Below are 26,030 nucleotides of genomic sequence, written 5' to 3'. Positions count from 1 at the left end.
AAAAAAAAAAAAAAAAAAAGAGTAGAAACACTTTCTACTACTATTTATCTAGAGGATAAATACCTATGATGTCACAAGGGAGTGGCTATACTTACCTGACAATCCCTGCCATCTCAGAAGGGCACTCCAGGACAAAGACTGCTCATTAGAGGAGCCCCCACATATCACCCTTGCTGTGTCAAAGGCCAGGAGGTGCCCTGAGAATAGCATGACTTTGACTCAGGAGCCCCAGTAGCCATTTATAAAGCTGACAGCTGGAGATTTTCAGGTACACGCACCCCATGCAGCTGGACCTTGAATCCTTTCTTGCAGGGGATGTGGGTGTGCATCTCACATGGCACAGGTACATTCTGGGAGATTTTTACAGCATGATCTTCTAGACCACTGGTTTCTGTTTGACTCGATCTGTTCTACATTGTCTGTCTCTTGTGCTGTTCCCATTGTGACTCCCATTATGTAAGCATTTCCATCTCACCACTGAGATCCCCTGTGCTCTCTGCTTTATAACCTCTTGGTTGTGCTTCATAGAAGCTCCGCCTTCCTTTTTCACTGAGAATGTGAATCATGCTTATGACAAGTTTCTTTTCTGATCTTATCAGCCCTGTTTGTCTCTTTTTGTTGTTTCTCCTTTGTGGTGCCAGGGCTCACATACCTTGTGGTGCCAGGGCTCACATACCTTGTAATGATGGCTGACCAGCTTATTTCCAGTTGAGTTTACCTTCAAGGCTACCAGCTTCTATCTTCTAAGACTGGAAGCTTCCGGTGAGGTCTTTGCTATTTCAATTAAGATTGAACAATGGGTGGGATGGGGCAGGAGAAGGAGTTCCTTGCCCCCAACCTCTCCCCAAATTACTGGCTGCTCAGGTGCTGCCTGTTTCCCGCCTAGAAATGCCCCCCCCACCCCCACCCCCAATTGTAACTGCTTGTTCAGAAGGCCTAGAATGAGGTCGGTTCACAGAGCCTGGTCACCCCTCAATCCCTACCAATTTCCTCCTTCCCATGTGTGCTTGACCTTCACATTCAGGGGTGTGAGACACCCACAGTGCTACCCCCTGTGCCTGCTGGTGCTAACCATGTTGCCAGCCAGTCTGGAGCTTCTGCTTCTTTTTGGTCAACTCCCACCCCCTCTCAGCCTGTCTTATATTTCTCTCAGTGTCTAGTTAGAATAGGTCTCTGCACTTGCTCAATTATAAAGCTTTTTTTTTTTTTTTTTTTTTTTTTTTTTTTGCCATTTCATGTGTTAGATGAGATCACGGAGATAGTGGTGTGAACTCCGAATACCATGTTGACTAGAAGTCCCACCTTAATGATATTTCAATTCCCGCCCCCACTGGCCCAGTGGAGACATGGAGCTGCTTTCATTGAAGCGAAAGACAGAGGGCTGAAGCCTTTATTTCTGCAGCACACTTTGCATCTCTCCTAAGGCTCCATGAAACACAGTGTTTAAAATCCTTGTATTGGATGATCTTCAGGGTTACTTTACTCGTGCATTTTATGTTTCTCAGGGTCCAGGAGTCACTGTGTTTTCTGTAAGGATACTGCAGATGCAAAGGACAGGGTGAATAGAATTATCTCTCTTTACTTTTTTCTGTTTCACAAACATAGACCGTTATAGATTAGGGAAATCCCATAGACTATTTGCCAGGTCCAATAATAAAGATAGGACCCTCACTTCCATTTAATACTTTGAGCCTCTTCTACACTTCTGTCAGAGAACAACTCCATTTTTCCCCATTCAATCAATCTTTCTTCTTTCTCATTATTGATTATCTCCATGATGGTAATTACCGATAGATTGAGGGAAATGCAGACAGAAGCAAATTGTGAGTATCAACTGTATGTTTAGTCCAGATCAGGGAAATAGCTCTAGAAATGGTTGGCCACTTGTGAGAACTTGGTAACTTTTTTTCTCATTTTGATAAAAATTACTAAGTTAAGTCTTGTTTGGCTTTTTTGGTTTGTTTGATGGGGTTTGTGTGTGTGTGTGTTGTTGTTGTTTTGTGTTTGGTCAGTTTTTCACACACTTTAGTTTTGAAACTTGAGTTTAAGGAAAGGACTCTGAAACATACCAGGTGAGTGGCTCTGGTGAAATGTCTCTGATTGAATAGAAATGTCTGTATGGTGTTTGAGGGAGGAAAAAAAAAAGTGAGAGTCATGAAATTTCTTGGAAAGGAAAGTATAGGTGCCATTAACATTCCCCACACAACATGGAGTTACATGAAGACAAGTCTCTTCCAGATGTTCAGTGAAATTTATAGCATATGCAGGCAGACAGAAATTTGGACAAATTAATATTCTATAACGGAGCTGATTATCTGATTTTGCGCACTATGAGCACCTACACTTTGGCACTGATAATTAAGTAGAGTTCACTCCAATAAAATGTCAGTCTATAAAACATTTCCAAATGTGCATTCCACAGTACAGTAGTCTTGGGACATGTGCTGTGAAAAAGACCCTGTAGTCACATCTGGGAAATACCGACCTTTGAGAAATCTCTCCTGCATGTTTTCAAATGAATCAGTTTACTTATATTAATCTGGCATTTCTCAAAACTGTTTACCATAGCACCCTCTCTGGTAAAGTTTACTTGATACCTGTTGATGTGCACAGGTGGCATATCCTCATAGTTAAGAGCATGGATCATAGAAAGAAGGACCTGATTTTCAGTCCTTATCTTTCCACTTACACATTATCCTCTTTGACTTCACTTTCCTCATCCATAAAAGCAAAAAAGTGACAGTTGCCTTAAGAACTGGTATGTTGACAGGGACTAACACATCTGAAGACTCTATACCAAGGATATGCAAGAGGCTCAGAAAATAGGAGCTGAATCAGTAAGTAGCAATTATCATGATGAGATTATTAATAACAATAGAAACTCAAAGAAAGACCTGGAAGACTATAGAGTTGTAAACACTTGGATAGTTTACTCTTCATTTGGTTCCTGAGGTAGATGGAGAAAAGAAACCCAGAAAAAGGGTTGCTATGAAGGGGGAAAAAAAAAGAGAGAAAGAGAGAGAGAGAGAGAGATACATTCCTTGAAGTCCTTTTTCTTTATTGCTTCTTCTGTGCAGCCCTCTCTGCACCAGCAGCCCTTCCAGCAATGACCTACAATGCTATTTCCTTTTTGCCCTTTACTATTATATTTGCCCCAACAAGGAAATTTTTTTGTTTGTTTTTTGTTTGTTTTTTTTTACAATCCCTACATTCTTCTTGCCCCAGTATTTCTTTCTCAGTGATGAACTCTTCACATCCTTAAATACAACCATTGTACTGCATAGCTGAGGAGGTCTCAGAGGAGCTTGGGGAGAGATGCATTTTTGCCATAAGTTGATTCTCAGGTCAAATTTGAACGGAAGTTTCCAGCAATTGTGCTTTAAACAGAACCGCTAACAGTGGTAGGTTTAAACTGTCCTCTTAGTTTCTGTTGTTTACTCCTGGATTAGGTAAAAATAAAACAAAGCAACAAACATTCAAATTCTTTGTCAACTGGTCTTATAACTCCTGCTCAGAATTTCAACATTAAGCCTGATTAAACATTAATCATGATTCAGAATTCAAAGTATGTGGTATAATATGATGATTGAATACGTGAGCTTTGGAGTTGGGATCTGCTTACTTTTGGAAAATTCACTAGTCTTGATAGGTTTCACTTTCTTTATCTGTATATTGGAAAAAAATACCTAATTATGAGGGTGATTGCTGAGATTAAACGGAACAATGCAGAATATTTGAGTAAAGAGACTTAGATTTAATGAAAGTATAAAATGTGACAGCGTTTAGCATGAGTTAGATTGCTATTCTAGAATGCGAGATTTTGTTGACCATTAAGTATGTCTATACAGATTTTAAAGCATCTTGTGTCCATTAAAGAGGTTGCAGATGAGGCCATCTACAAGGAAATGTTATGTTTCAAAGTCAGAAATGTGAGACCCAAAGAGTGTCTGCTCTGATCTAAAAGAGACCTTACCTTTTCAGAATCTATTGATAGGCATGCATTAGTTTCAGAGGAAGAAAGTCATAAAAATGTCCTTCACAAAGTGTATAAAGGCTGTACTGCTAATTGGCTGGCTTAGGGCAGTTTTTTTTTTTTTTAAGATTTTATTTATTCATTCATGAGAGACACAGAGAGAGAGAGGCAGAGATACAAGCAGAGGGAGAAGCAGGCTCCACGCAGGGAGCCCAATGTGGGACTCGATTCCAGGACTCCAGGATCACGCCCCGGGCCGAAGGCAGGCGCTAAACCACTGAGCCACCCTGGGATCCTGCTTAGGGCAGTTTTATAAGAAAATTCACAGGAAGTAGTGTTTTCTCAGATCTAGGTCTTCTTGGCCCAGGTTATTTTCAAGCATGTGGGAGAACCCGAGATAGCGTAACTTGGCTCGGTACATAGTCTACAGGTAAAAATCAAGGTTCTGTTCAATTCTTTCTCTGGCTGTGTTTAAACTGCTGTTCTACAGTGTGATGAGTATTTGATATCAAATGAGCATATTAATATTTATTTTATCATTGTATTTTAATCACTGCTTATGTTTTTAGCATTCTCTTTATAGGTTCCTAGTTTTTAAAATACACTTATGTTATAGTTTATATCCTATGGCTCTATTAATTGAAATGGTAGTAGATCTTCTGCTGTGTCAGCCGTTTCTTGCATATGTTGCCTCTTGCTCATGCTGGATCATTTCCTCTTGCATTTTCTGATTTGGGGTTTTAGGCTCCTGTGCAGCCTGAGGTGAGGACATATCTCTCGAGAGAAGAACCATGTTGAAATTTTCCAGGTGCCTGAAGGTGGACCACAGACCTGTGATCATTAATAAGTTAATAGTAAAACCCATGACTTCACAAACTGTAAAGATAGATTTATATTCAAACCCTACACTTAAAAGTGAAACAGGGTTCTGATTTTAATTTCATAGATTCTTAGAGGATTTTTTTCCACTGAGAGACTAGCAACAGATGGACATGTTTTCTTGAATTTAGACCATGCTAAAGGATGGTTTTATATACCTTCTTCTTTCCATGAGGGAGTCCCACTTTAATCTCAGGACCTTAGATCCTGAGATCTTAGAATCCAATTCTCATTTTTACCACTGGTGAGCCCAAGGTCATGCCTCCTGTCTCTGAAGATGTGTTAACTCTCTAGTCCCTAGGTTTAGGGGCCACCCTCACTCCCAGTATAGTGTTAGCTCATGCATATCTATTCATTTTTATTCATGGCAGTGCGAGATTTCCCTCTGTTGTGGCAAGCTAGGCTATGCTTTTAGAAGAAAGTTTGCATCATTTTGTTAAGAATGCTTAAGCTTTTATAGCAGGAGGATTTGGGGTTTCTGTCATCGATCATGTTGCTGCAACCAAGTCAAGCAGGGTTGTTTCAACCTGGGGTCATTTGGTGATTCTGAGGAGTTAGCAGCACTGAGGGAAAATCCAGTGTGTTGGCTCTTAGCTTTCAGCAGGAAGGCTTTGCTTTTTTCTATTTTATACATGGGACTTCTGAATAAGAATTGATTGCACGTAAAGGCTCAATATTTTAAAATAAAGTTTGAAAATCCTGCCTTAAAGTTTATAATAGGAAACATCGAGGTGTGGCATGAACATGAATCTCATTATGAAATGGTGCGAGCATCTAACAAATTCCAAACTGCTATAGTCATTCTACAAACTACCATCCATTCTCTTTATGTTCCTGGAACAGGAATCACCTCGCAACCTGAGATACAGTTGAGGCACTCACACTTCCCCAGGGAGTAAACTGCTCCAGGAATACAGTGAGCAAGGCCAGAGGCCCATTAACTCTGTGAACTAGGAAAAGTTCCTTCATTAATGCTGGCAGCAATGGGGACCTTATGTCTGGAAAGAGTCAATAATGCATTAGGTTACTTAAGCTGTGGAAAGACTTCATTGACTACATTCTTTTAAAGGCTGTCTTCAAGGGATGAAAACCATGGAGGCAAGAACTCCTCCAGTCCCCAAGAGGCTCCCGATAGGTGGGAATGTTGGTTATGGAGCCCCGTCCTAGATAAAGTATAGCAAAGGGAACAGAACAAACAGGGGGTTTGAGAAGTTTGGTAAAATAAGAAAAAAAAAAAAGTAAAAGTGTAGAGACGAGATGGCTACAGAAGAGAGAACAAAAGGATGTGCTAACATGGACAAAATCATCAGGTGTTGAGTGTGAGATGCTGTAAAGACTTGCTAGAACCAGTGGAACCACCTGCACCAACTAATTTACAAGTATAAATACTTCCTATGTCTCCAAGTCTGATTAGTACCACCTTGTGAACCTCTAGAGAGACTCTCTCCCACTCTCTTTGGTTGCACTGTATTGGCCCTCACTCTTGGCCCTCTTCACACCAAGGCAAGCTCTGAATGACGTTGAAGTCCTAGACATGCTATTGCTTCCATCACTGACACTTTCCCGTTGGACTTCTTCACCTTAAATGTTTCTTCCTCGGGGATATCATCCATGCTCTTCAACACACACCTCCATGCAAAGCTAAGATAGTTTCCCCTTTGACATACTTTTTTTTCACCCTAGGTAGCTTTTCTTGAACACACTTATCACACAATTATGGTAATATAATTGTTCTTGTTATCTTAAAAAATATGTATTTCTTGCCTTCCTAGAATGAATATTCTGCGAAGGCAGGGATATCTGTTTTCAGTATCTAGAATAGTTCCTGGCACTCAACAGATATTTCTTGGGGAAATGCACGAAATGATGAAAAAGTGGAAACCACATTTTTAAACATGAAATACAATTAGTCTTATAATAAAGTACTTCATGGAGTCAACTGTTGATTCCCCAATAGACTACCAGAAAAGTCTATTGATCAAGGGAAACTAAGCTTATTAGATTTTTGTGCAGGAAAGGACACAGAGACTTAGTAGTGTCTTAAAATAGAAATATATAAAGTTTGGGGGCCTGGGATGGATGAATTTAGGGTAGGTCTTGCAAGACAGAAACTCGTTGGAATTGGTTAGAGATTGTAACATAACACTTTTGGATTGCTGTGTGCAGTGAGGAGAGGGTCTTGAAGTAATTCCTGATGAGTAGGGTATCAATCTTGAAAAATAAGCTGTTTATTCAGTTCACTGTCTTATCTACTGGGTGCAGATATTTCCTAAAGCAAGCAGTTAAGTTATTTTTGTTTATTATAAATTATTTTATTCTCAGCATTGTTTAGCAAAGAAACAGGTAAGTATACATCATCCTAAAGTTGTTTAGCCTGGGGAGAGGAAAGTATGCCTATTTCCAATATTGTCAAGCACAGAGACTGAGAATTATTGTGGCTTGAGTGTTGAATCCCTTCTTTTGGTCATACTTTGGTCTGAGCTTGAGAATTATGGTCTGACCATAATTGTCTAGAGATCTGATTGATTGATTGATTGAAATTTCCAGTACTGTTCAACCATTGTATGATCATATAGAGCTTCAGACATGAAAAAGCATCAGATTCTCTTACTCCTTTTTACTAGAAGATGGTCAGATCATTTGATGGGACAGTTGCTTCAAAACAACTGCTAAGAGGATTTATAACCACCTTGTGCAGTCCGCTTTTCAGCGTGGAGCCAGAGGTCTCAAACCAAGAGCACACAGAACCACATCTGGGAGTATTAGGTAACATAACTAATTTCATCTCTTTCTTTGTGCTTATAATCCATGAAGGACATTCACTCTTTTCAACCCCACTTCCAAAAACAAAACTACAAAAACTCCCAAGAATCTGTATTTATGTGGCTTAATTATCCATATCTAAATTAAATCCTTCGAGCCTTGAGGATTGCCTCTGAAGGTAAATATTTCGGGTGGGGAGAGAAGTTAGAAGGACAGGAAGTTTGTCTTTTGATAACCTTGTATATGCTGGCATGACAATCTCATAGGTTCTGACAATAAAAACGAGGTATAGAGAAAGGAAGTAATTTGCTAAAAATGGGATAAACAATAAATATTGAATACTGGATATAAATCAGAGTCCCTCCAATTCCAGAGACCATGTACATCCTACCATTCCATATCCTCTCCCTTTGAAGGATAAAATGGAATGCAATGGAGTTAACCCCATACATTTTTTCTATTAATATAATCGTATCACTGTCACCCGATATTTATCTTTTGAAGGATAAACGGGGGCTTGAGTTTTTTCCTGGAGACAATGGGAGGCCATAAGAGGGGCTAGGAAAGGACTCAGGATCAGTTTTTGCTCCTATTATTGTCATGAGTGGGATGCTAGCAAACACAGCTGGAGTCACAGAGATCCCTGTTTATAAACCATTGAGGGTTAAAAATAAACGTCTCCTTAGAGATAAGGGTATCTGCATAGATCCACTGTCAGATGGGAAGGGCTGTTGTTTTCTAACTTTAAGAAGGATGCATAATTTAGGCCAAGATAATCACCAGTGATGCATACAGCAGAGATTAATTTGAAAATTTAATATCAAAAGATTGGAGGACTTGCTTATGAAGCCACAGCTTCTAAATTATATTGAGGCATTGGTTGGTAACAAGTGCTCAGGAGCCTCAATGTGCAGAAGAATATTAAAAGATACCACATGTCCTCTAATTAAAATCACAGCAAAATGGAGTAATGATTGCAGATATGATATTAGCAAAGGGTAGGGGGAGGACCGCAGAGCAGGGCCAGGAAGCCAACGGGGCTGGAAACCATGGCCTCCGTGGGGAGAGGCCTTTCTCCAAATTGCAGTGAAGTCCCTGGAAATTAGCAAAAGCCAGAGAGAAAGCTAATGTTCATTGCTGGCATTATAGGAAATGAAAATGTTGCTCTATCACACATGATTTGGACAAAGGTTTGGTCTGTTTGTTCAGAGCAAAGTGGCAACTGGGAGCAATTAAAAACCAAGCCTGAGTTTGCAAGTGACTCACACCCAACAGTAACAGTCAGATGTTCCCAAACACTTGATGCTTTAGGAATTTCTGGTTGGTCGATTATATTGTCTTTGTTGGCCTGCCTGTTTTCTTCGTGGTTTTTTCTTCGGTCAGGAGGACAAAGCTGGCAAATGGACAATTTCCATTTGTTCCTAACAGGACAGAATCAGGTCTATTCACGAGGCCCGGTAGAACTTGGACATACGAATCTTTCCAGGAAGCTGGCATGAGAAAGTGTGTCATGAAGAGCACTTCCAACATTTTGGAGGCATGGGTTTCTAGGGCAGTGGTATGTATTTGCGATGATGTCAGACTGTGAGCTTTTCTGATGGTTTCTCTCCGAGGTGGTGACAGCTGGATGGAATTAACATGACCCATATAATAGCAAATGAGACAGGATGAAGGCAGATGCGGATAATCGTTCTCTCTTTATCAGCCCATCCCTATTTCACCCTCCAAGCCAGATCCTACTCCTCCGCAGGTTGTATTTCTCAGCTTCTAACCAAAGAATGGAATGAAACTAGACCAAGGTCACCTTGTAAGAGGGGGTAGTGCCACATGTTGCACAGTCGCTGCAATCTCCCATTTGACGTTCACAGCGGACATCACTAGTCTATCACAGCACCCTTTCCCGGTGACTCCGGAAGCACACACAGAAGCCTCAATAGAGGGTTCCAAAGCTCACTGCTAATCAGATGACAGATGACATGGAAGGCGCTAGATAAATGCTAGGGAAATTCTGGAAATTTAGAAGATTCCTGAATATTTCTCATCATCAGGGAAGAAAGGTCAACCATCAGAAGTCCAGGGCTTCTATTTCCTCTCCTGCCTACTACCCTTGCGATCTTGAACAGCAGTGCCTCTTTGATACTCAGTCGCTTCATTTGTAAAATGGAAGTAATGTGCAGTACTTTTGTAAATGATGGAATGACAAAATTCAATAGCTGAATATTTTGTGAGTCATACGATGATATGAAAGTGAAGTCTATTATTGGTATTAAAATCCAATAATCGCTAAGTCTCAATTGTTTGACTCCCAGCTGCCGCAGAGTTCCTGGCAGACACATCTTCGGCCACGCTTCTGTTACCTTGCTTTCTACTGCATGCTCTACGTCAGTTGTCCCCAAACTTGAATGGTCATCAGAATCACCTACGAGGGGGCTCCTTCAAACACAGAGTGCTGGACCCTGCCCCAGAGTTCCTGACCCAGTAGGACTGAGGGGTGGGTGAGGGAGGCAAGAATTTACAGTTTTAACAAGTTCCCCAAGTGGTTTTGCTGTTGCAGGTACCAGGACGATAGTTTGGAAACTTCTGCCTCTAAGACAATATAGAACTAAATTCCATATCAGAGTGTTTAGCTCGTTTACCGCATCGTCCAGGTGTCCTCTGCATGAGTCCAGCCTAAGAGAGCTTCCATTTCCCAGAGCTGCTACCACAATGCTCTACTTTGCTGTGAGGCTTAGCATCTTTATGGGTTTTTTAGGAAGCACCTTTTTGTTGGAGATGCTTCGTATTCCTGGAGAGACTAGGAAGTGCCCCGAGGCTTCAGATTTATGAACATTTATGAACATTTATATCTTTCTCTGATGCTAGTGACACTGGTCTGAGCACCTACCTGCTTTATTGCCCCCAAAGGACATCCCTCAAAACATCTCGTGGGTGCTTCTGCAGATGCCCTAGGTTGCTGCTTACGGGATGCTAAGGAACATCTCCCAGGCATCCTTTTCTCCTAGCCACCACCTGCAACCACCTTGCTGCTGTGTTCCAGAGACAGTAGCTTTCCACGGGACACAGCTACCCTTTGCGGGTGACCCTACTGCTACCATCACTCTGCCCGCAGGGGAGGAGACATGTGCCCAAATCCCCAGCTCCTTTGCCTTGAAAGCCCCGTAATGAGGTCCGGCCTTTCATTAATTTTCTATAGTAAGTGGAGAGAAGGCTATCATGTAATTGGAGGGCTGCAGAGATTAATACATATAGAAAGAAGTAACTGCAGAGATTAATTTGCAATTACAGCTCAGACCTGGACCCACACTACAGTCCTGATGTTCTGACTTGCCCCCAGGGAGTTTCCTCATGGCCAGCCCTGCCACTGGAGGTAATCCAGTTTTCTTTGCAGCTTGAGCTCTGAGATCCAGAGAAAGACAGACCAGCACCTCCCCCCACTGCCACCGTTACAGTCTCTGACTCACCTGCTGGGTCTCCACCTCCTCCCAGGACTCTCTGAGAGTAGAAACAGTTTGTTCAGGGAAAACCTTGCCACTCCCTGAAAGGAATGGTCTGGTTCCAGGGGCCCAGTGATAATAATCATAGAGTAACCGGATATTAGTGCATTCCTACGTATCTAGTTAAGTAGTCTTGAAATATCAATGGCTCCACTCCTTTTTCAGTTTCTATTTTTTTAAAAAATATTTTACTTATTTATTCATGAGAGACACAGAGAGAGAGAGAGGCAGAAACACAGGCAGAGGGAGAAGCAGGCTCCATGCAGGGAGCCCAACGTGGGACTCGATGCTGGGACTCCAGGATCACACCCTGGGTTGAAGGCAGGTGCTCAACCCCCAGGCACCCCCTTTTTCAGTTTCTATTTACCCAGAGTACAATATACTGTAGGATACGGTTTATCCACAGTCACCTTATTAATATGCAGAAGAGTTCTGGGGACGTACTAATAAACAGGTACATATAAATGAGTGCCTACTAATTTGACTTCTCAGTATCTTTCTAAAGGCCACTGTGTCCTGGAAAACACATTCAAACTGTTCCAACAGACCCTAGACTCCTCAGCCTCTCCTCTGCTTGTAATGACATTTCTCTTCACATATAGTGAACCCCCACTGCATCCTGGTACTTTTGCAGCAGATGAAAGTCCTTGAGTCATTTGTCCACACAATAGGCCAACCTTCTATCAATTCTCTCCCCTCCTGAATAATTCTGTGCTTTGCATCTGCCCGTGTTTTTACCCAGGCACCTGCAGGTGCTTGCTTTGAAGCCCCTGCCTTGAGCGAAGATCACCAGTTTGAGACAAAGCAGTTTGTCCCCATTGGTTATTTGTTAAGATGAGCCCGTCCATCTGTCCCCATGCCATGGACCCTGGGTGGTAAAAAGTAATAAAAGAAAACCACTCTTTGACAGCCCTCCCGGCATAATGCCGGCATGAGCAGAGGTTATTATCTTGTAATGTCACTGCTATTTCCAACGGCCCCCGATGGATCTGATGACTGGCGAGACAAAAGGGGAGACACTGTTAACACAGCCCCTGTGCTTTGGAAGGAGCAGCATTGTGCTGGGCTTTCACAGTGGCTTTTACTGCCTATCGATTGGTGTTTTGACTGCAAGTCAACGCCCCTTCTCCCATTGAAGTTGTCACTGCTGTATTTATTTAATAAATCCCGTCTTGGGCCATGACCACTGCAGGGCTGACGTGGCTTCTGTGCTTCTTGGTGGACTGGGGAGAAAAATAGGCTAAAAGTGTGAAGATGTTCACCAGTCCCCGGTCTGTCACTAAATTGCTATATGACCTTGGATGAATCCCTTCTCCCCTCTAAGCCTCAAATCCTTCCTTTATATCCCAGGTCTGACCAAGAGGGGTTGATGATTCTGTGATTCTTATTTCAAGGCTTCCAACTCCCGTGGGTTGCAGCATGAACTGCTTGAGAAAGCCCCCAAAATAGCAGCAAAGTAATTGCAATGTATATTCTAATAGCAGTAGCTGTAGTAACAGAGCCGCCCCCTCCCCGGGTTTCCTCTTTAGGGGTGATATGCCAGCATGAGAAACAAAATTACTGTGTCTGTTCAGCAAATTCCTCCTGACAAAATCTTTAAGCGTTGACAAGAGTAATATACTGAAAATTAGTTTAGAAGTGTTTCAAGTTTCAAAAATCAATCAAAATCAAATTAGGTTCTGAAGACGCTGTCTGTTGAGTTTTAGGAAAAAATAAAGATTCGCTTCAGCAACTCGGGAAAGTGGCTTTGACCCCAAAGGAGGTGACTCTCACACAGAAAGAGACTGTCCTTCCTTACATCTACCTGTTGGGCCCTCTCCAAGGACTTGGCTGGGTGTCCCTGTGTTCTCTCATTTCGGGCATTTGTAAGTAACTTACCAGCTGACCTACATTTTAATCCCATTTCCTTCCTTTCCATCGCCTAAACCCCCGTCCTAAGCTAAAAGTGTAAATAAGTAAGTATATGTGTAAGTAAAAGAATTAATCTTACCTCTCAGAATGGTAAAAAAAAAAAAAAAAAAGTCTGGTGGTGGGGAGAAAAAGGGAATTAATACCTGCAAACTCCCCTAATTTGGTCTGATGGTCGAGGGCAAAAGAGCAGATGGTAGAAAAAGAGCCATAATCAGGACGCAGGAATGCATGCCTCTGTGGGGGCACATACTAAGCGGGAGTTCCAGGCCGGCTTCATTTCTTCTCCAGATCCCTAGCTCATAAAGTAGGGTCTTCCCCAGCCTGGAAGGACAATAGTGATGACGTTGACATCTCTGCTCGAGCCAGGCTGGCAACTACCATCACCACAAAGAGGCCCCTTGTCTTTTCTGTCCCTGTCATCCCTGAAGCTGCCATCACTGACGTGCCCCTTAGAGGCACTGGTGCCTGGGCCGACCGTGTTATTAGCCAGCGTTTCCAAGCCTTTCATCCTCTGTGTGCAGCTGAAACTATGGCCTCCTTCTATTCTCTGCAGGCAGGGCCTCCAAACATCTCTGCTTGGACCTAGAATCCCTTTGTTCACAAAATATGTTGTTAAAACATTACATTCAATTTCTGGCAAAGCCCCTCTAATCATCAAGGCTTAGACCCTGACAGGGGCTGACAGGGTGTGTGTGTGTGTGTGTGTGTGTGTGTGTGTGTGTGTGTGTTTGTACTGAGGGACTCTACGCGATGATGTGCTTTGCTATTAATTCATAACTTATCTTGAAGTTTATCTTTGGAAGTCTCAGCATGGATTATCTCCCCAAATCCCCAATATTAATGGGTGAGGATGCTTATCAATAAGTACCACATAGGAATCTGGAAAACTCAATGTATATAGACAAAACTAAAAGTTATAATTAAATCCATACATGAGGAAAACTACTGTTAAAATGCTGTTATGTTTCTCTGCAGATGTTTTCTTTCTTTTTTTTTCTTTTTTAGAAAGAGAGAGCGTGTGCAAGGTGGGGGGCGGGTAGAGGGAGAGAGAATCTCAACCAGGTTCCATGCTCAGCGTGAAGCTCGACACAGGGTTTGACCTGGGGCTGGATCTCAGGAGCCTGAGATCATGACCTCAGCTGAAATCAAGAGTAGGATGCTAAAAAAAAAAAAAAAAAAAAGAGTGGGATGCTTATATGACTGACCCCCGCCTCCCCAGGCACCTTCTCTATGGTTGTTTTCTATGCATAGAATCCAAACATATTTTCCTTATTAAAATTCCTGTTTGTATAATCTGCTTTATAACCTCCCCCCTTTTTTTTTACACTTAAGTCATACAATGGGAGGATTTTTCTTCTATATGTTTGTGGTTTTCTTGTAAGGCATGATTTTTAATGGCTTCGCAGTAGTACTCTCTTGTATTGATATACTCCCATGTTTAATTTTCTATTCTTTGACAAATGAGATCTTTCTTTCTTTCTTTCTTTCTTTCTTTCTTTCTTTCTTTCTTTCTTTCTCTCTCTCTCTTTTTCTTTTTTTCTTTCTTTCTTTCTTTCTTTTTGAGAGTGCATGTGCCTGAGTGGGGGAGATGGAAAGACAGAGAGAAAGGGAGAGAGAGAATCCTAAGCAGGCTCCACAGCCAGCCTGGAGCCAGATGCTGGGCTCAAGCTCATGACCTGAAATCATGAACTGAGCCAAAATCAAGAGTCAGACGCTTAACCACCTAAGCCATCCAGGAGCCTGACACTTGAGTTTTTTTTAAGTGTCTTTATAAATTATAAATAATTATGCCATAACAACCTTACATATTTGGCACATATTTTAAGAAATATTTGGAGAGGGGCGTCTAAGTGGCTGTTAGTTAAGCATCTGCCTTTGGCTCAGGTCATGATCTCAAGGTCCTGGCATCAAGCCCCACGTCGGGCTCCCTGCCCATGAGGGAATCTGCTTCTCCTTTGCATTCTCTTCTGTGTTCTCTCTCTCAAATAAAATCTTTAAAAATAAATAGAAGAAGAAGTATTAGGATATTTATGTGTACATATCCACACATATATCTATGCCATATCCTTTTATCATCTATCTAAATATCTACCTATCATCTACTTATCTATTATCTATCTATTTTGATGCCATCAGGTGATCACCAATTTCATAGTACTCTCCCTTTTCTCACTTTTGGGTACTTCATGAAAGCAATGAAGAAAGGGAATGCTACATTCAATTCTAATAGATTTTCATAAATAACTTTACTAAATTATGTAAGTTTTTTTTTTTTTATTTATGATAGTCACAGAGAGAGAGAGAGAGAGGCAGAGACACAGGCAGAGGGAGAAGCAGGCTCCATGCACCGGGAGCCCGACGTGGGATTCGATCCCGGGTCTCCAGGATCGCGCCCTGGGCCAAAGGCAGGCGCCAAACCGCTGCGCCACCCAGGGATCCCTAAATTATGTAAGTTATATGAATAGGGTAAGGCTACAATTTTCCTAAATTAAAAACCAGGAATCGTTCCGATTGTTCCATTTCTCTCTTTTCTGACATCCAAGGAATCATTAAGCCTTCTCCATATTTCCTTCATAATGTGTTCCCTAAGCCTTCTTTCTTCTCTAATCCATCTGGCACTGTTGTAGTTCAGGCATCAGGCTTGCTCTCCTGAGTTATCTAAATTGCTCCTTGCAAGGGCTCATTGCCTACAGTCTCTCTTTTTAATCTAACATTTCCCATGGGTTTCCATGGAACACTGGTCCCCATGGGATACATGATGAAAGAAATTCCATGACAAATAAAATGATAAAAACTCACCTGTTTTCTCTATTCTCCTTCTTGGGGGTACACCAAGCATATCAATGATTAGTTGTTCTGGGAAGTCATATAATTAAATAATCAAAAGGAAAATAATAAAAAAAAATCTTAATTAGCTTGGTGGAAACAAAAAATTACTAACCTTAATTCATTTATTTTCTTTCAACAAACATTTGTTGTATAACTACAATGCATGATAGTCTTGAGGGTGTGGGTGTGGGTGTCTACATGAGAGCACCTTTTAATCACCAGTTGAACTTGTGCCTTAATATATTTTGAAGGGTACTTCTATGTTGGATTCTTCACACAGCTGGTGAAGTAATTTTCTAAACACTAATTATAACTACACTTCTAAACTTTAAAAAGAAGTTAAGAAAGGAGTTAAACTTTTTTTTTTTAAAAGAGAGTCATGCTCTTAAAAACTCTTAAAAAGAGAGTTCTCCTGGATAGTATAAATTACATATCCCTACCCTGGCTTCTGAGACCCTTCATAGTTTGTCTTAATCACAGTTTTTCAGTCTCCAGTTGCTCTCCTGAATCACTAGAAAATCTAAGCATATCAGAGTTCTCTCTCTTACCTGAAAGTGCCATAGATTTTCATCTTTTCACATCTAGATTTATGCTCTTTCTTCTGTTGATGTTCTCCTAGTGGTGACATTTGATTTACCTCCAATAGCAAATATCAGAATCTTGCAAACTCTTTCCCACTTTCTCCAGTGGTCACTTCTTTCTTGTCCTTCAAATTCCAACTAAAATGGTCTATGAAGCATTTCCTAATGTCTTGGGAAAAACTACTCATTCTTCCTTAATAGCCTCCAAGACTGGCAGGCTGGTAACCATCATCTTCCTTTTTTATGATGAGAAAACAGGTCTGCAGAGAAATTTGCTGGAATGATGGATTCAGTAGGGAGAACAGCACATTTACCTGTTTGCATAGTTGTGGGTTCTCTGCATCCTCTGTGGTCTTTGCTGACCATCTAATTATACGCCAAGGAGATCAGAGATCAGAGAATGGAGGGCGGAGGAAGTGAGCATCTAGGCACTTTCTGGAATCCTGAGGAGGATGAACACTTAGCTCAGACGCAGGAGGCTTTAGCTAAATCCTGAGCTTGTTTATGACCATCAGAATTATGCCTGGCATACTCAGTTCAGATTTTCAGGGATTTAGGTTTTAACTGGCAAAGGAAGTTGTTTAAACCCAGAAAATGGGAAGGAAAAAACAGAGAGAAAGCCAGCTAATCAAAAGCTATTAAGCTCATAAAAAAAAGTGTTGGCTTGAGTTTGAGTTTGAGGGGAAATGTTAGTTTCAGCTCACTATTTAGTAACTATTGGCCTTTTGGGTCTCCAAATTAGCTGTTGACTAACTCCTTTAAGCCAAGAATTAACATTTCCAAGCTATGAGCATCCTGGGGTGTGTTTGATAAATACTGTTTTTAATAGCTTACATTTTATTGACATGTAATATGTTGAATGATTTTGCATCTCCTTGTTTGCTAGGATACTTGTCATTATATCCCTTTTTGGAGAGTGGAAAAATGAAATACAGACATGCAAGTAGTTCTCCAGAGTTGACATAAGCAAGAAAGGCAATATTAGGACTTGAACCCATATATTCGAAAGTCTAGTGATACAAAGAAGGCTCTGTTAGCAGAGTCTGGCACTGGAGATCATGACTCAGCAGCTATTTCTCAGTTTTTAGAACTTCTCAGGTATTGAGGGAGCAGAGGCATCTCTGTGACAGAGGCAGAGAAAGGGTAGTCAGGGGAATGCAGTTCCTACTGGCAGGCTGGATGGAAACTTTGCAGACATGACCTTCTGGGCAGAGGGAAGGGGCCAGAGTCTGTCCCCCTTGGCCTGCTGTCTCCTCTCTTATGACTCTTGAATCTTGCATTCTCTTATCAGGAATAATGGTATTATGTTTGTTATCTGCACAATGGTCTAATCTTTCACAGCCACTGGTGCTAAGATAAATTGGGTTGGAACACATTAGAAAGGGTAAGACTTGAGTAGTTATTAGCTATGTGTAGCTAGATTTTTGAAAAAATGGTGATATGCATTCTCCATTTTAACTGCAAAGACTGTTATATGTGTTCATTATCTAATTAACTGATTTTACAAACATTTACTAAAATTTTACTCTGTGTCAGACCCTGTGCAAAGCTCTGAGGTATATGAAAAAGACAGAGTTCTCTGCATTGAAGGAACACAGAGTCTAGCAGACATAGTAGTAAGGTAGTTCTTCTCCAAGGGATCCTGGAACTCTTTAATAGGTAACAAAAATGATGGGTTTTCCTATCTTCTAGAAACACACACACACACACACACACACACACACACAATGTTGGGAGGGGAATATCAGCACCTGTTCAGACCCTCTAATGACCAAGCACAGTCCTCCAAGAAGTCCAAAAACCTTAAGCTAAAGTATTGTGGAACTAAGAGCATCATTGGAATAAATAAATGTTTGCTGCACTCCTAGCATATTCAAGGCAGCAGAAATAAAGGGGAATGTTCCACTGACTATCAGCAACTCATATCACTACTACCTTCTTCTATGTCTCCTTTACATTGTGGAGGAGAAGCCAAATGGCACGTCCTAGAACGCTGATGCCCAGTTTGGTTGTAGCTTAACGTTTAACAATGGGAGATACTAGATTTGGGAAGTAGAAAAAAAGAAACCATTATCGTCTAGGGCAGTTGCAGCCAGATATGTGGAGATGTCACAAGATTTACAGAGGCTTGCCAGAAAGCTCTTAAAATCCACATACTCTCACCACAGCAGATTCAGACAGATGTCAGGAACTTTCCAAAGGTTTTTGGGAATTACAGTAGTGTCATGGATAATGTTTGAGAAGCCCCCACTTCTGTGTTTCAGGATGAGTTCTTTTGTAACAATTTCCTAACCTTTCTTCCTTTAGCTTCCAGGGGTTGAGTTACCCCTTAATTTCTATATTCAGCCATTTTTAAGTAGAAGAAGACATAGAATGGCTCGTTTCTTGACTGAACACTGACAGACATGAGGAGGAAGGTATGGTCTCTTTTCTATTCTCCAGGGTGGATCCTTTTTTCTATACAGACACCTGGCGACCCTTTCTGGCTTTGCAGGGTGGTCTGTCCCTGCTGTACGTATGCATTTCTGCCATTATATCACAAAAACAGCCATAGGAAGTATGTAAACTAATGAGAGTGCCTGTTTTCTGATAAAGCTTTATTCACAAAACCAGGTGGAAGGCAAGATTGGATCCATGGGCTATGATTTCCCAACCCTTTTAGAGGACTGACCTATTAGCATTTCTCAGTGCATGACTTATGGTCTTCTTTGATCTATGCAAAGCCCTTTACTTGATTTCTTTTTAATATACATAGTCCTCATATAATCTATTCTCTTCTGTTTCCCTCTCTACTCAGATGGATGGATGGATGGATGGATGGATGGATGGATAGAAAATAGATATATAAACATATATAAAAGCATTTTAATATAATCAATTTATATTTTCCTTTATGCATATTTCTGCAAATGTGTATCGCTTTGCTGCACATATTTTAACTTTGTATGCATTTCAATTTTATGTCATGTTCCATTTCTTTCTTCATTTTTAATGGTTTTTATAATTCTACACATAAGTTGTTTGTGGTTTTTTTTTTTTATTTCAGTTAACATACAGTGCTATTAGTTTCAAATATACAATATAGTGATCCAACAATTCCATACATCACCCGGTGCTCTTCACGACAAGTGTACTGTTTAATACCTATTACCTATTTAATCCATCTCCCACACCCACCTCCCCTCTGGTAACCATCATTTTGTTCTCTATAGTTAAGAGTCGGCCCCTTGATTTGTTTCTCTCTCTTTTTCTTTTTTCCCCCTTTGCTCATCTGTTTCTTAAATTCCACATATGAGCGAAATCACATGGTATTTTTCTTTCTCTGACTTATTTCACTGAGCATTATACTCTCTAGCTCCATCCATGCCATTGCAAAAGTCAAGATTTCATTCTCTTTTATGGCTGGATAATATTTCATTGTTACATATATACTACATCATCCCTAACCATTCATCAATTCATGGACATTTGGGCTGACTCCCATATCTTTGTTATCATAAATAGTGCTACTATAAACTTAAGGGTACATATATCTCCACTATTTCAAAGGAATTAGTATTTTTGTATCCTTTGGGTAAATAACCAGTAGTATCATTGCTGGATCTTAGGGTAGTTCTATTTTTAACTTTTTGAGGAACCTCTGTACTATATTCAATAGCGGCTACACCAGTTTGCATTTCCACCAAAAGTACAAGAGACTTCCCTTTTCTCTGCATCCTTGACAACACCTGTTGCTTCTTGTGCTGTTGATTTTAGCCATTCTGACAGATATGAGGTGATATCACATTGGGTTTTGATTTGCATTTCCCTGATGATGAGTGATGATGAGCTTTTCATGTGTCTGTTGACAATCTGTCTTTTTTTTTTTTTTTAGAGAGAAATGTCTGTTCATGTCTTCTGCCCATTTTCAAATTAGATTATTTTTGGGTGTTGAGTTTTTAAGTTCTTTATAGATCTTGGATACTAACCCTTTATCAGATATGTCATTTGCAAATATCTTCTCCTACTTGGTAGGTTGCCTTCTAGTTTTGTTGATTGTTTCCTTTGCTGTGCAGAAGCTTTTTATTTTGGTGTAGTCCCAATAGTTTAGTTTTGCTTTTGTTTCCCCTACCTCAGGAGACATACCTAGAAAAATGTTCCTATGACCAGTGTCAGAGACGTTACTTCCTATGTCCTCTTCTAGGATTTTTATATTTTCAGGTCTCATGCTCAGGTCTTTAATCCACTTTGAATTTATTTTCATGTATAGTATTAGAAAGTGGTCCAGTTTCATTTTTTTTGCGTGTTTTCTCAGCACCATTTGCTGAAGAAACATTCTTTTTTTCCCATTGGATATGTTTTCCTGCTTTGTCAAAAATTAATTGACACTGAATTGTAGGTTTACTTCTGGGTTTTCTCTTCTGTTCCATTGATCTATGTATCTATTTTTGTGCCAGTACCATACTGTTTTAATTACTACAGCTTTGTAGTATGACTTTAAATCTGGAATAGTGATGCCTCCACCTTTGATTCTCTTTTTTCAAGATTGCTTTGGCTATTCTGGGTCTTTGGTGGTTCCATACAAATTTTAGGTTTGCTTGTAGTTCTATGAAAAGTGCTGCTGATATTTTGATAGGGTTTGCATTGTATATGTAGACTGCATTGGGAAGTATAGAAATTTTAACAATATTGGCTCTTTCAATGCATGAGCATGGGATGTCTTTTCATTTCTTTGTGTCATTTTTCATTTCTTTCATCAGTGTTTTATAGTTTTCAGAGTACAGGTCTTTCACTGGTTCTGTTAGGTTTATTCCTAGGTATCTTACTATTTTTGGTGCTTTCATAGTCTTTAATAGTCTTTCTTATGATAATCTGTCCATCTATTTCACTATTTTTAGCTTATGAATAATATTCTATGGTGGGAGTGGAAGATGTTAGTAATGTCCACCAGCATCAGGTTCTTATTCCCTGGATCATCAAATGATTATGCTGCCTTGAAGAGTTTGTCTAGATAGTTACTCACTGCCCTCTGCAGAAATTAAAAAGTAAATTTCTGTTAGTACTTGGTTATTACCATGCCATTACCTAGCTTATACTAATATATTGCTCCTAAATACTAAATAAGTTCCTATGATATACATCCAAAACATGACACTGGTCTAATATACTGTCAGTGGATCACTGAATTGTTTAAGTAACCTAACATAATGATTAAAATCACAGGTCCTAGAACCCAAGTGCCTGAGTTCAAAATCTGGTGCTATAACTTACTGAATATGTAATTTGAGGTAAGTTTTTTTTTTTAACCCTTTTTGCCTTTGATTCTTCATCTATACTATGGCGACATTGCTAATACATACTTTACCCAACTATCATTAAGATTACATTAAGATTAAGATAGTGATTTAAAAATTAAAGTACATTTTAGCATTGAAAGAGTATTCCATATGTGTTTTTAAATTAAAATTAAACCATTTGCCACTAAAATTTTCAAATACAGGATTTAGCATCTAGAGCCTGTCCATCGTAAATGCTCTGTGCTTAAAGGGGTTAGGCAAGGCAGCCAGTGTTGCCCTCAATTTGCAGAAAAGGACATCAAGGCTAAGATAGGTGAAATCAGGTCTCTAAGGTCATGGTGCTTATCACAACAGAGCTCGATTCAAACCTGTGTCCTCTGGCTCAAAGAGAGTAATTCCTTGGCTTCTTCTGTCCATAGCAATAGGGGAATCTGTGTTTGGAAAAAGGCATCCAGCAGAACATGTTATCATGGGTTTTAACACAGGAGCTCCAAAAGGAAGACATGCTGAATTCTAACTAGGCAGTGGGGAAAGGGGAGTGGGGGAGGAGAATGAAAGACAGGCATGTGGGAGGGCAGTAGCTACCAGTAAAGTGAGAAGAGACCATTGCGTTTCCCCAAGGATAGAGGAAAGGAAGGTTAAAGGCATATTGATCTTGAGTGAGAAAACATTCTCCTGACTTTTCATGCTGCTTTTAGATCATCTGGCATCAAAAAAGGGTCGGTTACTGAGCTCAGCTTTGGAGATGGCGCGAGAGATACAACAGAGGAACGACCATATGCTAACATGGAGGGCACAAGAGTGGTTTTTGATGATATGAGCTGAGCTGCAAAGTAGAAGCGATGTGGAAACTGATAAAACATGCATTCAGTGATGGGCAGGCAGCAGCCAAGCACACGCATCCTCTCAAAAAAATAATCCATTTCCTGACCTGAAAGGGGGCCGACTATCTTTTCAAAAGAACTTGCAAAACTACCCAGGTCAAACCCAGGGGGGCAACGGAGCATGTTACAGTTGCCAAAGTGCTTCCCCAACAATTACCTTGTAGGATTCTCAAAGCTACCCCATAAGAATAGGCTGGGTGCCATTTACGATTTTCGTTTCACAGATGACAAAACTGACAATGAGAAAAGGCAAGAACATGGGGCCAGAGAAGTGGTGGAAGACGTAGGAGCAGACTGTGGCTTCCCCATAATTGCCTGATTATCCTCGCACCAAAGCACAGCATGTTTGGCCAAATGACTTTTACAAAATGGAATTGATGGCATCCCTATATGAATATATATGAACCTACCTATCAATAGCATGTAATTATATATTCATAGATCTTCATTTCCCATTCATGTTTGTATTCTATCATCTATGACCAGTTCCTACACCTTTTAACATTTTTATAATTATCTGATTCAATGTATCTATAATTGATCTATCTGTTGTACTTCCTGATTGGTCATCTGGACACAGATACACTGACTGATGTGACATATATAAGATTGATTACACCATGAGGGAAAGCACACGGACATTGAAAGTATAAACACATGCTTATAAACCTTGCATCCGTGGATTTCATTGTTTTACTAATTTATTTAATCTCTCTGAACTTCAGTTTTGCACCTTGCCAAGTAGAGCTAAAAATGCCGTGAGAGCTAGAATAAGACTGTGATTATGAGCTGCACAGTGTCTGGCTCAATGCTAGTTCCTGCTTGCTTGCTTTCTCCAGGACACTGTATTCCCTTCTGGTCATCTAGCTTCTCTACTGATTCCACATGGTGTTCATTCACCTTCCCTCTGAACCTCAATGTCATGCATCACATGAGTCGACTATGTAAGCATTGGACACATGCTTCCAGAGATTATCCATTTTGGATCAGATGACGTGGTTCATCAATCTGGCTGTAAGATTCTTTAGATAGAGCTTCTCCTTTATCATCTAAGAAAGCCAGAAGTAATTCTGAGTCTACTCTTCTGAATCATCTGAAGGACTTTGCATACAGCATTGCTCATAATTGGTGCCATGTAAATATTTGATAAAGCAGATAGAGAAAAAGTTCCCACGTAGTGCTTTGAGAGTCGGAGAGTGGAAGCACAAAGGAGTTGATCCTACATGTACAGAAAAACTGGGATAGCAGATTCCTCCACAGTTTTAACAAGAAATTCACCGATTCATTCCTTAAACCTGTGTTTATTGAGCAACGAACGCATGTTACCTGTGACACCTGCTAAGAGTAGACAAAGGCATCAGACACATGTATGCGATCTGGAAAAGTAAAGAAATCATTCAATTCTAATGTAATCAGCACTATGATATGGTGAGCATGGTGACGCATGGTGAGCTTTGGGAGCAGAGAGACGGTAGACGTTTGGTCCTTGTCTCTGTCAATTGTCCGGTGTTTCTTTGTCCCTTCCTCTGGTAATAGCACCCGCTTACTTTGAAGAGCTGAATGTTGACTACTCTATGCAGTTCATGGCATTCATGTGGCCAGGTCTGGCTAACTACAAACCCCTCTCCTTGGCCATGGTTATTGACCCCGATATGGTCATGTGATCATGGATCATGTGGTCCATTTAGAGCTGTACCCTGGAAATTGATTAGCAGAAACTGATACAAGATCTCTCTTTCCTATATATGACTACTGACAGTGTAAGCCAGGAGACAGATGTGATTTGCCACCTTCCCTCTACCCATTGCCTGGAAAAACTCTTTAAGGTATAAGAAAAAAGAAGTCAAACCATAGGGTGATACAAGTAATAAGGATAAAGGAAAAAACAGATTCTGGATAACTTTTAAGTACCTAGTCCTCCCTGGGGCCATCTGTACCTTTGGCTTTTCCAATTACATGAGACAATAAACTCATTTTTGCTCAAACTTTGAACTCTTTATACAGACCTTCCCATACAGCCATTTTATTACTCTAAGTATAAATAGAATTTGTTACCATTTCAAAACCACTTTGTGCCTGTTATCTTGCATGAGTCTCAGGACAGTATTCTGTGATAGTTTGCTGTTTTTTTTTTATGATTCTACTAGGTGAGAAAATTAAAAAGAAAAGAGGTGATGCGGCCAAGGTTGGTCAAGTTAATTGTGGGTAAGCTTGAGAGGGAAATTAAACTTTCTGATATTTAGGGCCAAGTTCTCACCATATTTATCCTAAAGTTCGTTACCAGGCCGGATATTTAAGTGTTCAGTCCTAACTCTAATTGGCCATGTGAAGCCTACCGCAACACCCTACTATTCCCTGTCTAGCGAAGTGGGGATAGAGTTCACTCCATCCTTCAACATTGCTGACTACATGTGGGTTTAATCTCTCTGTCTCTCTCGGTGTATCTATTACTCTTACTCAGAAAATTTGATCAAGAAATATTATCTGGGGGTGCGGATCAGAGGGTCCCCGGCTAGGCTCCTATGTAAATGCCACTTCATAATAAGACTTTCTTTTATTGCTAAAATGTAACCTGTCAGGCTTAAATTGAAACTGGCTGATGCAACTTGATCACACTGCATTAGACGGACTTCGGTGTGGTGCTGTGCTTGAAATGTAAGAGGGTGACATTAGTTTCAGCAATATATTTTAAAGATTCAGTGAGTCACTTGTTTCTGGGCATTGCAATCTCTGAATTTCTGGGCACCCCTGTGTACATGGTCAGCCCGTGCCTGACCTCTGTTGTAAAGAAGCCAATTATCTGACAGCAAATGATGTCAAAGCACTTTCAACTGACCTCAGTCCTGGAAGTGAGCTAGTTGAAAAGCTCCGTATTGATCCTTTTTTCCCCAAATATTGTTTGAATCTTTCGTTAATTAGAGTATCAGAATCTTGTTAATTTAGACCCCATCCACATAAATTGACATAGACCTTTACAAGTTTATTTTAAATGCATTTTTAAAAAGATTTTAGCACCATTTCCTGTGTTGTTGCTGTTACGTGAATGTGAGGAGGAGTATTTGCTGATTTATTTGGTAGTTGTAAGGCAAGTGTATAAAAAAAGAAACACTCTTGGAAACATTGATTTTTTTTTTTTCCAGCCAAAACCTTGTCTAAGTCATCATGTAAAGTGCTGCTCATTGACCCCTTTGAACCATCCACATGATAACTCTTCAAAATTGAATATCAAAAAAAGTTTGTGTTCTTAAGAATGGGTATGCTTGTTTGTGTCAAACCACATTTTACCAGTTCTTTAACACCTTACTTGAAGTTGAAGTCCAAATTTAATGGTAAATCATAGAGTTTTTCTTAAACTTATTTCTTCAACAATCATTATACCGAAACTGCCACTCACTGAACGATTATTATCTGTTAAATACTTTGCTGATTTCTTCCATTCT

General features: G+C 40.3%; 2 long non-coding RNA genes across 3 annotated transcripts in view; one reads left to right on the top strand and one right to left on the bottom strand.

The window, feature by feature from the left end:
• LOC144322739 (uncharacterized) overlaps window positions 1-661 on the bottom strand; it is a 74,470-nt gene extending 73,809 nt beyond the window's left edge. The window contains exon 1 of the long non-coding RNA XR_013388380.1: window positions 96-661. This is a non-coding gene — a long non-coding RNA (uncharacterized LOC144322739). The remainder of the gene's footprint in view (window positions 1-95) is intronic.
• LOC144322740 (uncharacterized) lies at window positions 116-24,642 on the top strand. Of its 2 annotated transcripts, none has more exons than XR_013388382.1 (4): window positions 116-268; window positions 18,738-18,847; window positions 21,633-21,697; window positions 22,405-24,642. It is a non-coding gene; the product is annotated as an uncharacterized LOC144322740 (long non-coding RNA). The 2 variants fall into 2 exon arrangements; XR_013388381.1 differs by lacking the exon at window positions 116-268 and adding an exon at window positions 12,314-12,974.
• The last annotated feature ends 1,388 nt before the right edge of the window (window positions 24,643-26,030 follow it).

Source organism: Canis aureus, chromosome 10 (assembly GCF_053574225.1).
Source record: "Canis aureus isolate CA01 chromosome 10, VMU_Caureus_v.1.0, whole genome shotgun sequence".
NCBI lineage: Eukaryota > Metazoa > Chordata > Mammalia > Carnivora > Canidae > Canis > Canis aureus.
This window is presented reverse-complemented; position numbering and strand designations above follow the sequence as displayed.